The sequence below is a fragment of the Pan paniscus genome, chromosome 18, assembly GCF_029289425.2.
Source record: "Pan paniscus chromosome 18, NHGRI_mPanPan1-v2.0_pri, whole genome shotgun sequence".
NCBI classification, from domain to species: Eukaryota; Metazoa; Chordata; class Mammalia; order Primates; family Hominidae; genus Pan; species Pan paniscus.
The window spans coordinates 64,727,758-64,749,158 of NC_073267.2; positions in this window are offsets into that span (position 1 = coordinate 64,727,758).

A 21,401-nucleotide genomic window follows, 5' to 3' on the forward strand; every position below is an offset into this window, starting at 1 on the left:
CATCTATGTGATTCCACAACCCAAACTCTCAATCTCTAACCTGTAGTGTGCCCTGTTGATTGCACATGATTGAAGGAAGGGTGAAACAGTTGAACAACTTGAGAGATCCAGGGGTCTATTCTCTTCACCTCAGACTTCTCATTGGCAGGTGGAGTTCATTTTCTCTCACTGCAAATGAGAAGCCTTCTTGGTAAGGAACATGTCTTAATTACAGCTGCTGCATTGCATATCTTGTGGTTCCATTCAGTGTCTGGTGCTGATAAACTTAGGTCAGGGAGACGGGACTCTGTAAGAACTGGGATGTCCCTGCTGGAGTGGGTGGAAGAGCTGATGGGAGGTATTGGTTGTAGAATGCCCACACAGATGCCCACACAGTAACTAAAGTCTCAGCTTCTCTATAAAGTCATACAGCAAACTGAAAAGATGAAATATATACAGCAAGCAGCCAGTGTCTTTAAAAAAAAAAAAAAAGATGGAAATGGTCACCAGGTTTTTTTCATCTTTACGTCTGCTTAATGACAAGTATTCTTGCTCACTGCCAGAAATAATAAAGCAAGAGAAAGGAAAGACAGAATAACAAAGATTTGCACAGTTTCTGAGGCTTGGAAATCATGTTTTGGGCAAGGCATAGCCAACAAAGGTTATCTGCTTTTGAATCTTAATAACTAAAGCATGCAAAGCCCCTGTCTGGCGTTACCGGTCCTTCTCTGCCCTTATCAAGCTGTGTGACTTTGGACAAGTCACTTGCCCTCTCTGAGCCTTGGTTTCTTCATCTGTGACTGAGCTGTGAGTGAGGCTAATAGGCAATGGTTTTAAAATTATGTTCTGCTGAGCCCTCAGTCCTTCCACAGACAGCATTGTAAGAGGAGGGTCAGGGGCTCTGTGGGTGGGAATCTGAACCCCCAGCTCCACGTTAACCAGTGCAGTCTGCTTTTATCTCTTTTATAATCACAGTTCTGCATGATATTTTGAGAGAAGAAAGAGTTCTAAGGCTACAAAGAAAATGAAAACCACCCTGCCAACTGATCTCGAAGGCCTTCCAGCCCACATATTCTAGCAACAGAGGGAGATAATCGTCTGTTTTCTAGTCCCTCAACCTCTTGCAAATGATTTAGGAACCAAAAAGAAACCACACCCAGATGCCTGTTTGTTTGTTGCCTTAGGGGGTACCAGGATGGCTCTGTTACCTGATGATGAGAAAATCTCCCCCTCCAAGTGTGAAACTCATCACAAGGAAAGAACTTTCTCCTCTTTTGCGGGACATTGCCCTGACACTGCCTATGAGGGGGCATCTTTCTTTCCGCCTTACTGTTTATATTCCCTTCAGAAAATCCGGAGTTGTTGCGGTAAGAGGGAGATTAATTCTCCCTCTTGACTAAATGGTTTCATGTGTAGTTTCTTGGTGTCCGTGAGATTGAAATAGAGCTTTTAGAGGCCTGAGCAAAACCATCTATTCATTTGAGTTAATAACAACTGCTGACAAACACTATCTTTTCCATCTTGCTGATAAATTATGCCTTTCATGATGGACATCTGATTATAAGGCTCTTGGCAGTACTTGAAGGCATTTAACTTAAAACCATTATTAGATTTTAGTATAGTCCTCCCTTGATACCCCAATCCAAAAATAAGACCTTGAGGTACCTCTGAGATATTTAAGTATACGTTTTCTTAGGAGATCACCCTCGCACCAAAGGCAAATACTTTAAAAGTTGCTTCGTAATATTAAAAAAGAGAGAGAAATCGAGAGAGAGAGAGAAATCGAGAGAGAGAACTGGGTAGGATTTTCATGATTACTAATTTAGCAGTCTCTCAGTTATGTTTTATTGATAGCTCTAAACATAAATTTGCCTTTGGTATACTTTGCTGCTGATGCCTAAAAGAAGACGTGTAAGAACACATAATCCCATGCCTAGGGCTTTTCAGAATAATGTACAAAGGCTCTTTGTGGCAACCCAAGCAAGAGATATTTAAATGGAGAAGTGCAGGGCTTAGGCAGTTCTTCAAATTTGGGCAAAAAGAGAAGTCGCTTGCTGCTCACTCGTGTATCACGCTAAGTCCCAGTGTTCATGCAGTTTTAAACACGACATTTCTCCTGGTTTATTCTTGAATTAGAAATACTGATCTCAACCACATTTTATTATTTGCAATTGGAGAATCGTGTGTGTGAGGCCCCAAGTTCACAGGAGAAAAATAATACATACTGCACTACTTAAGAAGAAGGGGGTTATTTATGACCAAAGCCTGCCGAGGATACCACTGTAATGTGTTATCAGATGCCTTTACAGGCTCAAAGAAACACAAAACTTCGTGCACGCAGCCCGTAAAAAGCAATCACTTTAAAGGATTTGCTGTCAGTTTTTTTTTCTCCCGTCTTCTTCCTTTTTTAAATCATGACATGCCAAGGGATAATCAAATGTATATATTTTCTCTTCCAAATACTAATGGGCTTGAACACAGCGTGAAAGACAGAGAGCTGATTAACGGGGAATGTAATGATGCCATTATAGGCACTATTTTCTTTATAAATAAATGATCTCGATAAAATCTTTTATCCGTGAGGAATGCCACTGTGAAGGATGTGATAGCATTTATAACAGGGGATGGAGACAGTCTCTTCCTCCTGACGGATAACACCCTGTTTTCACAAATGACAGGTTAAAAATCAAACCAGTTTTTCTCCAGCTTGCATGCTGCTGGGGATCCAGGCAGTTTAAGAGACCTCAGCTTATGGTACATCGAGGACCTTCCCAGAAGGGCGAATGGTCTCTTCTCCTGGCCTCGTTTCTGCAGGCAGCAATATAGGGCAGGAACCGAGAGACATAAAGCCCATCTCTTAGTATTATTTTAAAGGAGACAAAGTATCTAATAGTGTGCTCTAGGCAAACACACTCTCAGAGGCAGATCAGCTTAACTCCCTGGTATCCTGGAGCACAAAGCATTTTAATAAAAAAAAGATTTTGGCTGCTGCACATGCGGGTCTGATTCATAGACCTCTTTCATAGATACACGTCCTCAAAGAGAGGCAGCGGGTAGCACACCTGATGTCAAATTGAGCTCCAGGGTTTCTCAACCAACCCTCCCCCTGCCCTCCCAAATCCTACCCCAGGCCCTAGAGGCCAACTGGGGAGGAAAGAAGAGGCCTCCTTTCTCTCCTCCCTGCCATCCCTGCTGGAGTAGGAAGCCCTCCACCTTCCCCACGTGACTGTCCCACTCTAAAGGCACAGCCTCATCCCTCCTAGTGGGCGGCGGACTCCAGTTTCAAGCACTAGCCTTTTCTCACCTTGGACTGCTGAGCCATTGTCAACACTTCTTCTGGGGGACGTCTCGAAGCTCCTCCCAGGCTGAGAGTGAGAGTGTGAGTTCCAGGGGCACTGGGTGCTTTGCCTTCTTGTAATAAATGTTTCCTGCACTCCTACTGTGTGCAGAATGTGGTGCTGACAGTCAGTTTCTGCCTTGGGGCTGCTCCAAGAGACAGCGACGGTGAAACTGGACCCCTAGATGTAAAGGGAGAGGCTCCAGTGGAATCTAAATGTAGGGCCAGTCATTCATTTGCCTATTTTTGAAAGCGCTGAGTATGCATCAGTTTCTTTACTACTACACGACGATCGCAAGTGTGATCCCTATTTGCCCAGGGACAGCCCTCTGCAACATAACATAATAAACACAGCAACCAGGTGCTATGAGATCGAAAGCTTTAAAAAAAAAAAAAAAAAATTAAGCAGATCTCTCTTGTGGAAAGCCCAGTCTTATTCAAAAGGAAATCTTGATAAGTCACTGGGGTACAGGGCATCTCCCTACAAAAGGTCAATAAAAAAAAATTTACAAAAATATGCACTTAAGAGAATGAGTTCTTTTAACTAAAGGATACTTTATTTGCTAAATGCTGGGATGATGTACAAGTTTATGCCATTTTTCAGGGAGGAATAGACAGGTGGAAGGGAGTAAAGGAAAGCAGAAGAGGGAAGTAGAGTAAAGGCAGGCCACTTTTGTGACCCAGGAATACCTTATGTAAGTTCATCATTTTAATGATTGCTAAAACTTTAGCTGATAATTGGAATCACTTCAGGAGCAGAGCCAGGACAAGGGTGAGCTAGTGAAGTATCTAGGATGCAGCATTTAAGGAAGCACTCATTCTCAGGGACATGCAAGCACAGGATCACCTCCTGAGAGTGAGTGCCTCCTTAAATTTTAAAAACTAGGCAGTTTCTTTACCTGGTCCTAGTCCCAACCCTGTTGGGAGCCTTAAAAAATACTAATTTCTGAGCCATCCCGCCCCCCAGCCCACCTCTGATTTAACGTGTCTAGGGATCAACCTGGGCTTTGAGATATTTTAAAGCTCCCCAGACGATTCTAATGTGTAGCCAGTTTTGAGAACGACAGACACAGTGGGTTTCCCCAAGCAGGACACAGTAGCAGGGGCTAGAGCTATTAATTATCAAATATCAGGGCTTGGAACAGGGATGATCAGGTTCTTTGCCTGCAATTGGCTCTTTCTTGGGCAGCCTTGCAAAACTTAGGATTTCCCTCTTCCAATGATACAGCCCTATTCTTGAGTAGCTACTGGGAGAGCTTCTGTAACTAGTTCACTAAATTGTGATGACAACCCCAAAGAGTAGATGTTATTATCTTCATGTTATCAAGAGGAAACTGCAGCCCAGAAAGGTTGAGCCATTTGTCCAATATACCACACAGAGAGGAAATAGGATGTGTCTTATTCTGTTTGTGTTACTAAAAAGGAATATCGGAGACTGGGTAATGTATAAAGAAGAGAGGTTTATTTGGCTCATGATTCTGCAGGATGTACAGGAAGCATGGTGCTAGCATCTGCTTCAGGGGAGGACTTCAGGCTGCTTCCCCTCAGGTGGAAGGCAAAGGCGAGACAGAGTGTGCAGAAATCGTATGGCAAGAGAGGAAGCAAGAGGTGTTGGGAGGTGCCAGGCTCTTTTTAACAATCAGATCTTATGGGAACTAACAAAGTGAGAACTCACTTATCACCATGAGAAGGCAGCAAGGCAGTTAAGAGGGATCTGCTCCCGTGACCCAAACAGCTCCCACTTCCAACACTGGAGTTCAAATTTCAACATGAGATTTTCGGGACAAACATCCACACTATAGCAGGGCTTACAAGATCCAGCCCTGAGTTTTTCTTTCTTCAAAGCACGTGTTCCTAACCTTCTACTAAGCTACAGTAGGCTCTCCTGAACAAGTGGCCATCTTTAATCAATAGTAATGGTAACTGTGGTTCTGAATTTGTGAGCTGTAAATACCTTGACTTACAAAAATCTCCTTGCCCTTGACCTTGGAGAAAACCAAGCCACTGTGTGCCTTTTTACCTCCAGTCACCAGAGTTAGTGGGTGTAGAGCTCTGCCCCCCAAGTCTGTTTAAGTTTGAATCTGATTGCTTCTGGCTCCAGGAAGGGTCCCATGTTCCCATGCCTAGACCTCCTGCTGATGGCAGGTGAGGCCTCTGGGAATGTGAGGTCCACACTAATTGTCTGCAGTCTCCAGCACACTCAGCCAATGGCAGTTGTCGTGCAGGGATGCTGGGGTGAACACCTACATAGGTCCTTGGATTGACATGTCCCTTCAGCTTGGAGATACCTATGACTCACAAGTCATGCTGGGAAAGGAGCTCTGAAAGGCTGATGCTTGGTATTCTGAAAAGCACAGATGATTAAAGGCCTGGAGCAAAGGCGGCCCCAGGAAGATGTCTTTCAAAAGCTGACACCATAACCACAGAGCTCCACAAAGAGAATGCAAAGTCCCAAGACCTATAGTACACTTGCATCAAAAACAGAGTGAGCTGATACTGGAATGATCAAGATTTGCATTCTCCGTGGTGCCATCATTTAGCCATAGAAATATCCCTTACTTCTTCTTCTCCAGATAGTGTCACTCTTGTGCTTAAGATCTTTTTTGGCTCCCCACTGCCTACCAAGCCAAGTGCAAGTCCTGGTTCTTCACTTTCCAGTTATATTTACTTGGGCAAGACACCCAACCTCTTAGAGCCAGAGTTTCTTCATCTAAAATACGGAGATATTCATAGTACTTACTACTTCTGGTACGTTGATTTCAATGTGATTGTGATTTTGCAGCAGGTTCCATCAAGAGGTGGAGCTTATTGCCCCACTCCTTGAATCTGGGCTGGCCATGTGAAGCAAACAGAACCCAACAGAGGTGACTGTGTGCCAATTCTAAGCCTAGACCTCTAGAGGCTTTTCATGTTTCAGAATCCTGCCACTGGAATGTGGACGAGCCCAAGCTACCTGATGAAAAGATGTGAAAACAGTCACCAGCCCAGCTGAGGCCACCTAAGACCAGCCAGGCCTAAGATGATCTATTAGTTGAATCCGGATGCATAAGTGAGCCTCAGACCAGCCAAGCTTGGTCTAGATCTCCAGAACCTCTCTATACCCATGATAAATAATAAATGATTGTTCTTTTAAGCTACTAAGTTTTGGACTAGGTTGTTATACAGTTATAACTAATTGATACACTACTTCATAGGAGTTTTGTGATTATCAAATGAGATCAGGTATCTAAAGCGCTTAGCACAGTGCTTGAAACAGCACAAATGCACAATAAATATCAGTTAGTACGAGGAGTGGTATAATAGTAGCTGCAGCAGAAGAAAATGTTCTAAACTTCTTATAATGTTCAGTATAGCTTGTTTATCTTACCGTACACCACCTGGATTGAAGCCAGATTGAGCTACTCTCCACACATGTATTTCTCACATCTTAAACTTGGCTATACTCTTCCCTCCCACATGGAATGTTTTCCTTGCATGTGTACCTCCGAAATTGTCCCTGACTTTGAAGATCTAGCTGAAATATCATCAGCTCCAAGAAGCTTTCAGTGATGCCAGTCCATGGAATCAATCTCCCAATTCTCTGTTTATCTGTGGTTCTTTGTTGATTTATCATAAGATTACACTTCACTTTGTATCAGAGTTCATTGTGTCTATGTGCCATTCTCGGCTTCAAGTTTTCTGAGGACAGACCTGAGGACATGTTAATCTCTGCTCTTCCCCGATGGACCTACCACACTGCCTAAGTCAGAAAGGACAAATTTGAAATTTTAAGTGCAAGCCAGCTGTAATCAGTTGGTAGTGACTTCCTTGAGTGCTAACTTGGAAATAATCCTGAGGCTGTGTCCGGCTCAATCATCAATGTCTCTCAAGGGCACAAAATGGGAAAGGGCAATATCAGAGTAGATATTTGAATATTTGCTGATTACTTCCAGTTTTAAAATTCCATATTTGAAACAAACAAAATATATGATAGTCTGTCTAATTGTTATGTCATCTCAGCTTCATGACATCCCTGTATTTATTTTTCTCCACTTTATGGGAGAGGTTAAATGGCTTGACTCAAATCACTCAGCCAGCAAGCGGCAGTACTCAAACTTGAATATAGATCACTGCCCCTAAACTCAAGGCTGTTTAGACTGTAGGGTATGAATTGTTCTAATTGACATCATAGCCCTGAGTTTATACTTTCATGCACCATGAAAATTCACTTCAATTATGTCAATTGGAATATTTATTTAAAACACAGTAAAGTACACTATAGTCAAAAGCACATATGCACATTGCCCACACACACACAACAGAGAAGCATGAAATCAAAGAACTTGCTTTTAGTTCTTTCCTTCTATAATTCTCCATGTGGGCAACTGGGCATGTGCCATTGTCATTGCTATAATAGCATCATAGGCGATAATTTAATGACTGACTTTCCCAGTACTAAATAAAGACAACATTTTTAGTATAGTAGCTTTGGCTGGGGAACAGCGGTATTCTGGAAAACCCAATTTTCTGGTTAACAAAAAGTGACTACATGGAATATTATACAATAGTGAGGAATAATGAACTAGATGTACACAGAGAAGTGTGGACAGGTCACAAAAATAGAATGTTTTATGAAAAAATTAGGAAACAGAGCAAAGTTTTTAGAACAGACAAGTTTACATAAATTAAAAACATGTATGTGAAACCACATTACATATTTTACATATATCTCTCATATCCATATCATGGGAAGGGGAATGGGAATGGAAATGGAAGTCATGGAAAAAATTTGAAATAAGTTGGCAAGAAGGGGCCTCACCCATCCAGTGATAATAATTTGCTAAAAATTAAAAAATATAAGCAGCATAACTCTATGGCACAAAGTGCATAACTCTATGACAGAGGTCCATTATTTTTAATTAAAAACAAATTAACTAAATTCAATTAAAGTTTCTGCATAAACCAAAAGTGGATTCAAAATATACAAATACCTCGAATACCATCAAAATTGCTTTCCTCTAAAAGTGCTTTTGTATGAAATATACTTTTCTCTGCCTGTTAGTTCATAAATAAATGGGACACTTTCTATGATCCAAGCATTGGGAATACAAAATAATGTAGAATCTCTGCCCTCAAGAAATTTAAGAACTACTAGTACTTATTGAGCACTTATTAAATGCTAAGATCTGCCCCAAGTATGTTACCTATATTGTAATTATTTCTTATAACATGATAGAGATTATTATGTCCTTTTTAAAGATAAGAAAACTAAGGCTAACAAAAGTCAATGATTTTACCCAAAGACACAGCTAGAAAGTGGCAGAGCTGGAATTCAGACTCAAATCCCCCTTTCCATAAAGCACAAGTTCTTTCTACAGAATGACATTGTGTACAATCTGATACTGGGGCAGGTGGGGGTGAAGATATAAAGCATACAGAATCTCAAGTGTAATTATTATAAACATCCTATGGACTCTAAGCTTGTTGAGGGCACAGGCCAGTTTTCATTTATCCCTGCAGGGACAGTGCTCAGCATGCTAGCTGACAACATTCTTGTTAAATAAAAAAAGTAGTTAACAGCACTATGAACAGAAGTGTGGATTTATGGTCAAACTTTTTGATTAATATCTTTCCAAATGAAGACAATTTTATTGTATTTATCTTTTTATATATAGACTAGGAAGTTTTACAGATACCCATGGATATTGGCACTTAATTGATACCACATGATACAATGAACCATGTACCAACATGTGCCAGAGAAGATTCTCACCGACCCCAGAGCTGGAGACTGTCTGGGTTCTTCTACTTAAATGAAAAGATTTAAATCAGTAATCATATCTAGCTTTTAAGTCATCGTCATCATCACCATCACACCACTAACATTATTTTTGTAATATCTGCCACTATCCATCAAACATATTCCATATGACAAACCATGTGCTAAGCATTTTGCATGCATCATCTCATTAACAGCCTTATGAATTATTGCTGTTATTTATACCATTTTACAAATGAACAAAATAAACCTCAGAGAAGTTATTTGCCCAAGATCACATAGGTATTAAGCAACAGAATCATATATTAGTCTGAGTAGGCTAGGATATGCTGCAATAAGAAATATCTCCCAAGTATCAGTGTGTTAATTTATGCAAGGTTTGCTGCAAGTCTGAGTCTCAAGACCAACTCTCCTCTCTAGTGACTTAGAGATCCAGTAGCTCCACCATGTCAACACAAAGCCTGCACATTTGCAGAAGCAGGGAAAGAGAGTAATGATCATCTCACATGGAGACTTCCTGCTGCCTCCGCCTAGAAGTGACTCACATTGCTCATATTTCTGTATCCCAGACTAGTAACATGAGTTTTTCTAATGGCAAGGAGGCTTGGAAGTATTGTCTCCAGCATATCCAGGAAGAAAAGAAGTGTATATAGATGAACAGTAGGACTATCTGCACAAATAGGGACTCCAAACACCTCTTAATCCATGGAGACACCTGCATCCACCATGAATGTTAGGTTTGACTTCTTGAATACTTCCACAGGGCATGGCAAGGGTCGTCACTTGCTGTGTGTTGACCCTGTGCTTAGACCTTTACAAGGCCAGTTATGCACTACTGCTTAGCCCTCACAATAATACCATGAGATAGGCACTATTGTCCCCATTTTATAGATGAGGAAACTGAGGCTCAGAGAGATGAGGTGACTTCCCCAAGCCAGAGCTGAGGCCCAAAGCAAGAGTTTTCTACCTCAAAAACTAAACTACAGCAAGATCACAAAATAACTGTATTAATTCACTTTTGTTATTTTACAAAATGATTCCAAATATGTTATGGATTTAGTGTTCGTGATAGTTCTATGAGGTTAGTAGGGACACCTCCATTTCACAAGTAAGGACACTGGAGCTCAGCAAGGTCAAGGACATCACCAGAGAGGCAATGAAACCAAGTCCATCTGTAGGCAGAGGTGAAGCACACTCAAAATAAAGAGTCCCAGTGCCAGGTCAATGAAAGGTACTAGGCACCCCCCCAAACTTGTCCTGGCAGCCCAATTCCTTTGGAGAGAAGGCAAGAGAAATTCTAACCCCTACAGAGTTCATGCTCTTAAACAGTTATAAAAGCTTTAATATCCAGACAAAATCCAGACCTAAGTGCAAAGGTTACTGGAGTTGGGATTTATTGCCAGATGTAAATCCGTCTTCTCTAAGACCTGCTCCAGTTCCCTGGTGCCTCACTTGAAATATTTCATGTGCGCTGAATGGATTTGTTGGCTCCCTGTTGCCTTCATAAATTATAAAGTCCAACTTTCTTGAAGTCTGGATCCAGCAAGGGTAGATCTAACTACCCCACGCCGAGCTTTGAATGGAGGACAGCTTTGCTTCATTCCTGGAGAGTGTCATTATTGACGCTTTCCAAGAATTAATAAATCATGAACTGCCATTTTGGATTGGGGTTGGATGAGTGCTGCTGGGCTCACAGCAGATCACCCCAACCTTCAGGGCCCAAGTTTGGGCCACACCCCCACCATTCTGTGGCCACAGTTGATTGGTTCAGCCACAAAAACTCTGAGCCAAAAAAATGGACCAATCAGATTCTCTTTTTTAGGAATATGACACTTATTCCAAGGGACATTCCTGTTGGAGGTCAAGATTTCTTCATGGCGGTCTCCTCGAGAGAAAGTCCTGAGCCTCTTGCTGGGATCTCTGCATCTGGCTTCCTAAGGTGGGGTGTCTTAAGTCACCTTTTCATCCCCCTGCCGTTCAAATGTAGCTTTTTCATTTCACTTAGGTGAATCAGGATCCATTTTTCGTGCAACCAAAAGAATCTTGACTAGTGTCTATGTTAATCCACTCACTCTCATTACAGACACACATAATTTTCAGCTTCTCACTGCCCATGACCCACTTTTCTGTATTCTTCCCCAAAGCTCATGAACTGCACCTACTTACTTTTGAAGTCCCCAGAGAATCACAGAGCAGGGTGTCGGACAGGGAAGAAAACTAGTGTATGCCTGGGCAAGGAATTCCAGAAGACACTGCATTTCATGAGCACTTTTATGTGTGTCACTCTGCTAGAGCCCAGAGCTGCTGCTGATGAGTTACTCAGAGAGACCAAACATCCTTCTCAATGCACCCTGACTACCTTCTCTGGCTCCATTCCATTCATTCCTTCCCATCTAACCTACCATTAGGATCCCTGAGTAGCTCACTCTATGGGCTTTGTGTATGCCATTCACAATGCTGCTACCTGGAATGCTTCTTTTCTTCTCTGATTAAAAACCCAACTAGTCTGTCTCAGCCAGATCATTTATTGGTTCTTTGCACACATATATAAGACAAGATTAGTTAAGATTAGTTAGTTTCATTGCCCATTATGCACTTAGCATGTCACATTATTATTATTTTCTGATTTATTTAATAATTTGTCTCCCAGTGGACCAGTTGTTATTTAAACATCTCTTCCTTCATAAGATTAATGCTCCAAATTAGCTGTCATATGCCTCTGTTAAAAAAGGACTTTTGGATTATTTGCTTTTTTTGAGTCGACTCTTAAACAGATGTGGCCTCATGGAATAAGATGCTAGAAAGAATCAGTTATTAAATGTTATAAATCAGTTATAAATGCTGCCCTGTAAGCATGCTTGGCCCTACATATAACTAAAGGGAAAAGAGTACAGGGTAGGGTGGGAGAGAGTGGGAGACAGGAAAGTATGTAAAATGAAAGATAACAAAGAAGAAAAAAGGCCAATCTCAGCAGATTCTCTTTTTTGCTGTTGGCTAGCTTCTGCCTGGGCACAAATCCTCTTGGAACGTGGTCATCCATCAAGAGTGCCCATCAAAATATCCCATGGTCATTAAGAGAAAAAATACTGTCTTCTCCATACTGAGGAATACTACACAAGTGTCAAAAGAGGGGTATCTCTGTGCATGTTGGAAAGATGAAGAAATAGATTCTTTTTATTTTATTTTAAGTTCCAGAGTACATGTGCAAAATGTGCAGGTTTGTTACATAGGTAAACGTGTGCCATGTTGATTTGCTGCTCCTATCAACCTGTCACCTAAGTATTAATCCCAGCATGCATTAGCTATTTTTCCTGATACTTAATTTCCCTCCCCCTTTTCCCTACCCACAGGCCCCAGTGTGTGTTGTTCCCCTCCCTGTGTCCATGTGTTCACATTGTACAGCTTCCACTTATAAGTGAGAATATGAGGTGTTTGGTTTTCTGTTCTTGCATTAGTTTAGTGAGGATAATGGCTTCCAGTTCCACCATGTCCCTGCAAAGGACATGATCTCATTCCTTTTTATGGCTGTACAGTATTCCATGGTGTATATGTACCACATTTTCCTTATCCAGTCTATCATTGATGGGCATTTGGGTTGATTCCATGTCTCTGCTATTGTGAATAGTGCTGCAATGAACATTCGTACACATGCATGTATCTTTTTAATGGACTGATTTATATTCCTTTGGGTATATACTCAATAGTGGGATTGCTGGGTCAAATGGTATTTCTGGGTCTAGGTCTTTGAGGAATTGCCACACTGTCTTCCCCAATGGTGGAACCAGTTTACATTCCCACCAACAGCGTAAAAGTGTTCCTATCTCTCAGCAGCCTTGTCAGCAGCTGTTATTTCTTGACTTTTTAATAATTGCCACTCTGACTGGCATGAGATGGTATCTCATTGTGGTTTTGATTTGCATTTCTATAATGATCAGTAATGCTGAGCTTTTTTAATGTTTGCTGGCATCATAAATGTCTTCTTTTGAGAAATGTCTGTTTATATCCTTTACCCACTTTTTAATGGGTTTTTTTCTTGTAAATTTAAGTTTCTTGTAGACTCTGAATATTAGACCTTTGTCAGATAGATTTCAAAAATTTTCTCCCATTCTGTAGGTTGTCTGTTCACTCTGATGATAGTTTCTTTTGCTGTACAGAAGCTCCTTAGTTTAATTAGATCCCACTTGTCAATTTTTGCTTTTGTTACAATTGTTTTTGACGTTTTTGTCATGAACTCTTTGCCTGTGCCTATGTCCTGAATGGTATTGACTAGATTTTCTTCTAGGGTTTTTATAGTTTTGAGTTTTACACATAAGTCTTTAATCCATCTTGAGTTAATTTTTGTATAAGGTGTAAGGAAGGGGTTCATTTTCAATGTTCTGCATGTGGCTAGCCAGTTCTCCCAGCACCATTTATTAAATAGGGAATCCTTTCCCCATTGCTTGTTTTTGTCAGGTTTGTCAAAGATCAGATGGATGTAGATGTGTAGTCTTATTTGTGAGTTATCTATTCTGTTCCATTCATCTATGTCTCTGTTTTTTTACCAGTATCATGCTGTTTTGGTCACTGTAACCTTGTAGCATAATTTGAAACCAGGTAGTGTGATGCCTCCAACTTTATTCTTTTTGCTAAGGATTGTGTTGGCTATATGGGCTCTTTTTAAGTTCCATATGAATTTTAAAATAGTTTTTTTCTAATTATGTGAAGAACGTCAATGGTAGTTTAATTGGAATATCATTGAATCTATAAATTACTTTGGACAGTGTGGCCATTTTCATGATATTGATTCTTCCTATCCATGAGCATGGGATGTTTTTCCATTTGTTTGTGTCCTCTCTAATTGCCTTGAGCGGTGATTTGTAGTTGTCCTTGAAGAGGTTCTTCAGTTCCCTTCTTAGTTGTTTTCCCAGGCATTTTATTCTCTTTGTAGTAATTGTGAATGGGAGTTCATTCATGATTTGGCTCTCTGCTTGTCTGTTGTTGGTGCATAGGAATGCTTGTGATTTTTGCACATTGATTTTGCATCCTAAGACTTGGCTGAAGTTGCTTATAAGCTTAAGAAGCTATTGGGCTGAAGCAATGGGGATTTCTAGATATAAGATTATGTCATCTGCAAACGAAGACAATTTGACTTCCTTTCTTCCTGTTTGAATACCCTTTATCTCTTTCTCTTGCCTGATAACCCTGGCCAGAACTTCCAATACTGTATTGAATAGGAGTGGTGACAGATGGCATCCTTGTCTTGCGTCGGTTTTCAAGGGGAATGCTTTCAGCTTTTGCCCATTCAGTATGATATTGGCTGTGGGTTTGTCTTAAATGGTTCTTATTATTTTGAGGTATGTTCCTTCACTACCTAGTTTATTGACAGTTTTTCACATGAAGGGATGTTGAATTTTATCAAAGGCCTTTTCTGCATCTATTGAGATTATCATGTGGTTTTTATCTTTAGTTCGTTTATGTAATGAATTACGTTTATTGGTTTGCATATGTTGAATGAGACTTGCATCCCAGGGAGGAAGTTGGCTTGATCATGCTGAGTAGGCTTTTTGATGTGCTGCTGGATTCAGTTTGCCCCGATTTTATTGAGGATGTTTGCATCAATGTTCATCAGGGATATTGGCCTGAACTTTTTGTTGTTGTTGTTGTTGTATCACTGCTAGGTTTGGGTATCGGGATGATGCTGGACTCATAAAATGAGTTAGGGAGGAGTCCCTCCTTTTCAATTGTTTGGAATAGTTTCAGAAGAAATGGTACCAGCTCCTCTTTGTACCTCTGGTAGAATTCAGCTGTAAATCTGTTTGGTCCTGGGCTTTTTTTTTCTTTTTTTTTTTTTTTTGGTCGGGGGGTGGGGGGGATTGGTAGGCTGTTTATTACTGCCTCAATTTCAGAACTCATTATTAGTCTGTTCAGGGATTCAGCTTCTTTCTGGTTCAGTCTTGGGAGGGTGTATGTGTCCAGGGATTTATCCACTTCTTCTAGATTTTCTAGTTTAACAAATAGATTCTTAAGTGAAAAGGAAAAGCAGTAGAATGGCATTCACTGTATAGAAAATAGCTAACATCTCTGAGTGGTTGCAATGTACAAGGGATAGTTCTATGTGTTTTACATAATAAGTTACTAAATCATCAGAAGAAACCTGTGTGGCAGGCTTATCATCCCCATTTTACTGATGAGGAAATTGAAACACAGAGGCTAAGCAACTTGTTCAAGATAATGTAGCTAGTAAGTGGTGGGGCCACTAATCAGGCTGTCCATATACTATGCTATACCGTATCAGTTGCCTCCATCAGGCTCCCAACCACCAAGCTGCCATTATGTGTGTGTGCGTGTGTGTGTGTGTGTGTGTGTGAGAGAGAGAGAGAGAGATTTCCTATGTATAACTTATATTTATGTTATTAACATAGAAAACTCTGGAAGGCAGCCAAGAAACTGTTCGGAGTCCATGCCTCTGGGGAGTGGGGATGAAATAATCAGATGACTTATTTGTCTCTTTGCACCTTCCTACACACGGTCTCAGGAATTCATTCAGCTGTAAGTAATAGAAAAACAAATTAACAGAGACTTAAACAAAACCAGTTTATTTGTCTTAAATAACTAGAAGTCCTGAAGTAGTGGTTTATTGTCTCCTTGGTATCAGGGCTACTTTCCTGCAATTATCTTGGCCTCACTGTCATAGCAACTCTCCTTCTTTGTTTTATTTTTTTCTCCATGGGATTCTTCTTCATCCAACATCCACGTATTTTGCCTGTGTACCTTGTTTATTGTCTATCTTCTGTTCTAGAATGTCAGCTCTGTACGGATGGGGACTTTGTTTTGTTCTCAGCCATATCCCAGCACCTTAAAACCCTACCAGGTACAGAGTAAGTGCTCAATAAACATTGTTGAACTAATGAATGCTTTAGTTATCATGGCCATATTCAAAAGAAGGTGGAGGTGACACCACTGCCTCTGTCCTCTTCTATTATGAAAACAAATGCTTTTTCAGAATCTCCCACTCAGATTTCCTCCGAGTTTTATGGAGCAGAATTGGGTCACATGGCATGCTTCTCTCCCCTGAGCAGAAGATGCCAGAAACCCGGGAGCAGGAGGCCATGACTGCACTTAGCCATGCCGGACAACATGAAGGTGTTGTTAGCAAGGAAGGACCAGGGAGCAGGTATCAGCTGGACAGCCAGCCACATCTCCCACAGGTTGTTGACTTTTCATCACGTGCATGTTCTACTTTTATTTCCTGTTTTCATTGAATACAGATTTCTGGGTCCCAAGGCAGGCTTGCTCAGAATCTCAGAGGGTGAGACAAGGTATCTGTGCTTTTCAAAGATTCTGATGCACCACCAATGGTAAAAATAACTTTCTGGAAAGACTGCATTTAAAGTTAGGAGAAGGGGTTTATGGTCCTGGAAAAGAAAGTGGCCTTTGTAGATCATCGAATTAAACGTCTCCATTTTGCAGATGAGTAAGCTGAGGCTCCCAGAGGGGAAGAGACTCATCCAAAGCCTGCCAGGCAATCAGAGGCAGAGCCAGGGCGAGATTCCAGAGTTCTGTCTCCCAGACCAGGGCTTTGCTCCCTTCAACCCTTGGCTGCCTTATTCTTCACCATTGCATGTTTACAGCCAGGGGCAGGACCCTCCCATAATTCACATTTAACTTTTACAGAGAAACAACCAAGTATCAATTTTCCCTTTCTCCCTTTAACTGCATAATCTAGAGTAATAAATTAGTCCCAAAGCAAAAAGATGCCCTTAATCCCCACACTACTTTTTTCATATCCCTGTGGTGTTTATAATGTAAAAAGAGTTTTAGTAGCTAATATCCACTCTCTGCCTTTCCTTTATTTATATGTATAAATTTCTATTTTATAATTATAGTTGCAGGTTTCCCCTCTGCTCTACATCTGCCCTCGAGCCTAAGAGTGACACAGGAAATGGTTTATGTTCTCCGGCCTACACTGACAGTCTAATCCCGCTCCTGTATTTCATGCTGTCTCTGTCAAGTTCATTTTCTCCCGGCCATGAGATAGACAGGATTCCCAATGCCTCCATCTCTGCAGACTCAGCGCAGCATGGGCCTGGGAGGAAACCTAGCTACCCACCTCTGAAAGATGTCAGCTTCAAGGCAGAGGGCTTCAGAAATGCAGGCAAAGAGACCCACACCAAGATCTCATTGGTGAATTTATCCCATTGATTAAATACTTCAGCTTTAGCGTTGTGCCTATGTAATTGTTATGAACATTGCAAACTCTCTTTCTCTTTTGGATCTGTGGTTGGAGCAAACCTGAACAACCAGAAAGCAGAAGTGCATGTGGCATTAAAACTGTGATGGGAAATCCAGTCTCCAAACCAAAATGAAAGAGGCAAGGTGCCCCCTTCCCAGAGATGGAAAATGCTGCTGGGCTGCCACCCAAAGTCTGTGTCAAACTCCAAGATCAGACTTTTCTTAAGTTCTTTATGCTTTCTTGAAAAAGGTGCTTAAGTCCGTAAGAGGACAGACAGCAATCCAAACACCAAAAGTTTGCTGGGTTTTCTCTTATGCTAATCAGTTATGTGACCTGAGCCAGTGGCTTAACCCTTCTGAAACTCAGCTGCTCATCTGTGAAAAGAGGGTGAGAAAACCTGCCCCATATAACCCCCAGAGTGACAGGGAGAGTAGCAGAGAGCAAGTTATGAAAGTGTTATACATGTAACAGGTAATATGAGAAGATTTCAGGCAACTGAAATGCTGATGTTCCAAAATTCCAACCTGGCTATACTCCCTCCTCCAGCCCCATCAACCAATATTTATGAGAGGTGTATTTGCATGGTCATTTGGATGTTAACTGTGGCACTAGGTGAAGGCAAATGTGTAAAATATCAGCTGAGCGTCCAAAGGCATTGGTGTCAAGAAGACTGTAACATCTATTTGAATGCCCCATCTTTGTCATTTTCTATACAGATATTTGGTATTGCATAGACATAAAAGGGCAGAGAAAGCCAACCATGTGATATAGAAGGAATATGGCAGCTCAGATCAACTACACGTTAGGTGAGGTCATGATTTTTGAAATCACATTATCTTGGCAATTAAGCACTTAATCTGAAATGTGTTATTTTCTGAAGACTTGGAAGCCAGCAGCTTGAGCTCAAAGCCTAGATTGTCAATACTGCTCTATTACACTGGGCAAGCTTCTCTCTCATAGACTAAGTTCTATAAAATGAAACAAATAATAACCACTTTTTAGGTAGAAAATATAGTTAAATTGCAAAGTCCACAGGTGCAAAGATTTTGTCTTGCTGACGCTAAATCTCCAATTGCTAACTCAGTGTTCTTTAATAACAAGCACTCAGTAGATGTTTGGTAAAGGGATGAATGAAGGGTAAATTATACATAATTAAAAAGTACTCAACCTTGTGGTTAGAAACTTTTGCGTATTCCATCAACATTAAGCCCCTTTCCCAAATTATTATGGTGTTAGATAAGTGATTCCAGGATGATCTGAAAATATTTAACTCATGAGCTGTAGCCTGCTGAGGGCAGGAACCTGCTTTTATTCAGTGCTAAATCCTCACCTCCTAGAACCAAGCTTGGCATTTAGTAGACACTCAAAAAATGTCTGTTGAATGAATGATACTTGTCTTTCTTTCCAGACAGTCTGTGTGCTACTTGAAGAGAAGGGCTAGCATCGTTGTATTCTCTCCTTTTCTTATGACTCCCTCATACTGTACATGCACAAAACATATTCAAGCATTCGTAGTATTCTAGAACCACAGTCTGTCAGGGGTGTGAGATTGCTTTAAACCACCACAATCTGTCAATAGCAAATAAGGATAATGATGACCATATGATAGCTTTGACTCCAAAGTAACAGAAACGTCTTCTATTGCCTCTGAAACTCTCTGCACTCAGAATCTCAACAGAAAATTGCAATAGAAAATACTCACTGTAAAATTCCACAACCTCTGTCACTATGAAAAATGTCATGGAAGAAATTTTTTTTATAAAACAGCAACATGCAAAAGTAATCAGTGCTGGAAAACTCAAAGATAGATGAAGAAAACAAGAGGAGCAGATCCAATAGCTCTGGTTTTATGAATAGACTGTTCTACCGCCCCACTCATCTGTAGGGTCCTCATGAGATCTTTTTTTTACAACAGGTTATGAATTATCCTCACGATGTCTTTAAATGGATGATCAATACTATATTTTCCCATAAAATGTTTGGTTTGAAATCCGATTTTAAGTGCATTAGAGTTTTTGTGCACTGAGTGGGTGAATGCCATCATAAATTGTCATCAAATATGAAAGAAATACAGCATAGATTAATCGCCGTATTTATTTATGAGTCTATAAAATACCTTGTGAAAGTCCTGGCACATTTTTGGGATACCAATTTGAACCTTCAGGAAAGTTAAAAGCATTAAAAGAGACTGCAAGGAGATTTATTATCAGAATGTTTTTAATTGCAGACCTAAGCAGACATGCAGGTATTAGAACAGCTATGCTCTTAATGGGCATGTCTCATGTGTTTCTCTCTCTCTCTCTCTCTTTTCTTTAAAAATGATATACTTTCCATATTTTTATTGATTTGTGAAGATTTGTTATAAATTACCTATGGCTAGCACGTGACATTACAAATGGTCCCAGCTTCCCTAAAGTAGTGGGCCCCAGGTGGCACAGAGAAGAACGATCCCGGCCAGTTCTAATGCTCAGCTTTAAAAGTAGGAGGAAAGCATGGGGAAGAGAATTCTAGGGAAATGCTGCTAATAAGATGAAAATGTATAAAGCTGGAAGCTGCTCATGTTTTAATTGAAAGCTTCACATCTACAGTGGTGAAATCCTTTAGGGGGAAGATGACAAAATATCCTTATAAACTCCATGTTAGCAATGCTTCAGTTAGAGGGCTGTTTGCAACAACATACAGCCCCTCCTGTAGCTGAAGCCAGCAACACCATGGCTCCCTTTCTTGATTGTCTAGGCCAATATTCTATTTCCTAATTGTATACTGAAGGACCATTTCTAGGTCCTATCACATAGGGAGAAAGGGGCATAGCATCTTATCCCGGTGAGTCCCTGTGTGTTATTCCTTTAAAGTCTTAATTTCTTACATGCATTTCTTTTCGAAAGACTTAGGCTTCAAAAATTGTTCCCTGGTTTTCAAATCCATACATCTGTTGTTTACTTTAAAGTTTAATTCCTTGAAAACACATCAGATGCCTTGAGCTTTTCATTAGAAAGATGCCATCATCCACAGGATAAAAATAATCAAGAATTTTTATACATAAAAACTGCTTTGAAAATGAGAAGTTAATGCAGCAAACCTCCCCACCTACTGACGCCAAAACCAGATTTTTTAAAAATTCCTCTTTCTGAAAATAGTCCGTAACTAATTTCAAGGAGTTGTTTTTAAACCATTGTAGAAATAGAGACATTATCTTTTGGCTAGATTTTTTTTTTTTTTTGAAGATTTTTTTTTTGGCAGGGGAGTGGTGCTATTTTGGTTTTTTGTATGTTTTTATCAGTCATGGCTGGGTCTGTTTGCTCTTTGCCATTCAATTAATGATTCGCACCAAATTTCTAAAACTCCCAATTACTACATAAGCTCTTTCATAATACACAGTCATATAAAATAGGGGGTAGAGACCCTGAACTTAATTTTCTTACAGTGACATCTCTTTAAGATGCTTTTTCTGCTAAATTATACTGCATCATCATGGCACACACTATGTGAATTCACACAGTCCAACTGGAGTTAGCAATATCTCCTGGCTGTGATTGGCTTTCTATATGTTTGAAATATGGTTCTGTGAAAAGACCCAGAATCAGGAGGTCTGAAGTCTGATCCTTCCTCTGCCACTTACTTGGCTGTGTGATCTTAGACTTGCTTCTCACCTCTCCAATATCCTTATCATGAGCCTTAAATAAGATAAAGCAGAGGTGTTTAGGAAAGCTCCCAAGCACTCAACAAATGCTACAGAATTTTACTATTATTAACACACTTTATTAATTTTAACTCTAAACTGAAGTACAATGCTGTCAAACCAAGACCTCTTCATTCAGTCTTATTTTTCACTTTATCCTGAAGAAGTTAATTCTTTCTTTCTATTTGGCACCTTTTTGACAAGAGGCTTCAACACTCTCATCTGGGAATTATTGTCTTTTTATTTTCCCCTCCTGATGCCAGAGTTGCTGTTGACAATATGTATTCAGGCAAGGCAGGGACTCACTGCATTTCACAATCAGATGCCATGCACACTACTTCCGTCAAAACAATTAGTGTTCATTTCGGCTTTACTCCATGAGACCTGCGGTGACTGATCAGTATAAATTATAGATGCATCTGTCCAGATGCACTTG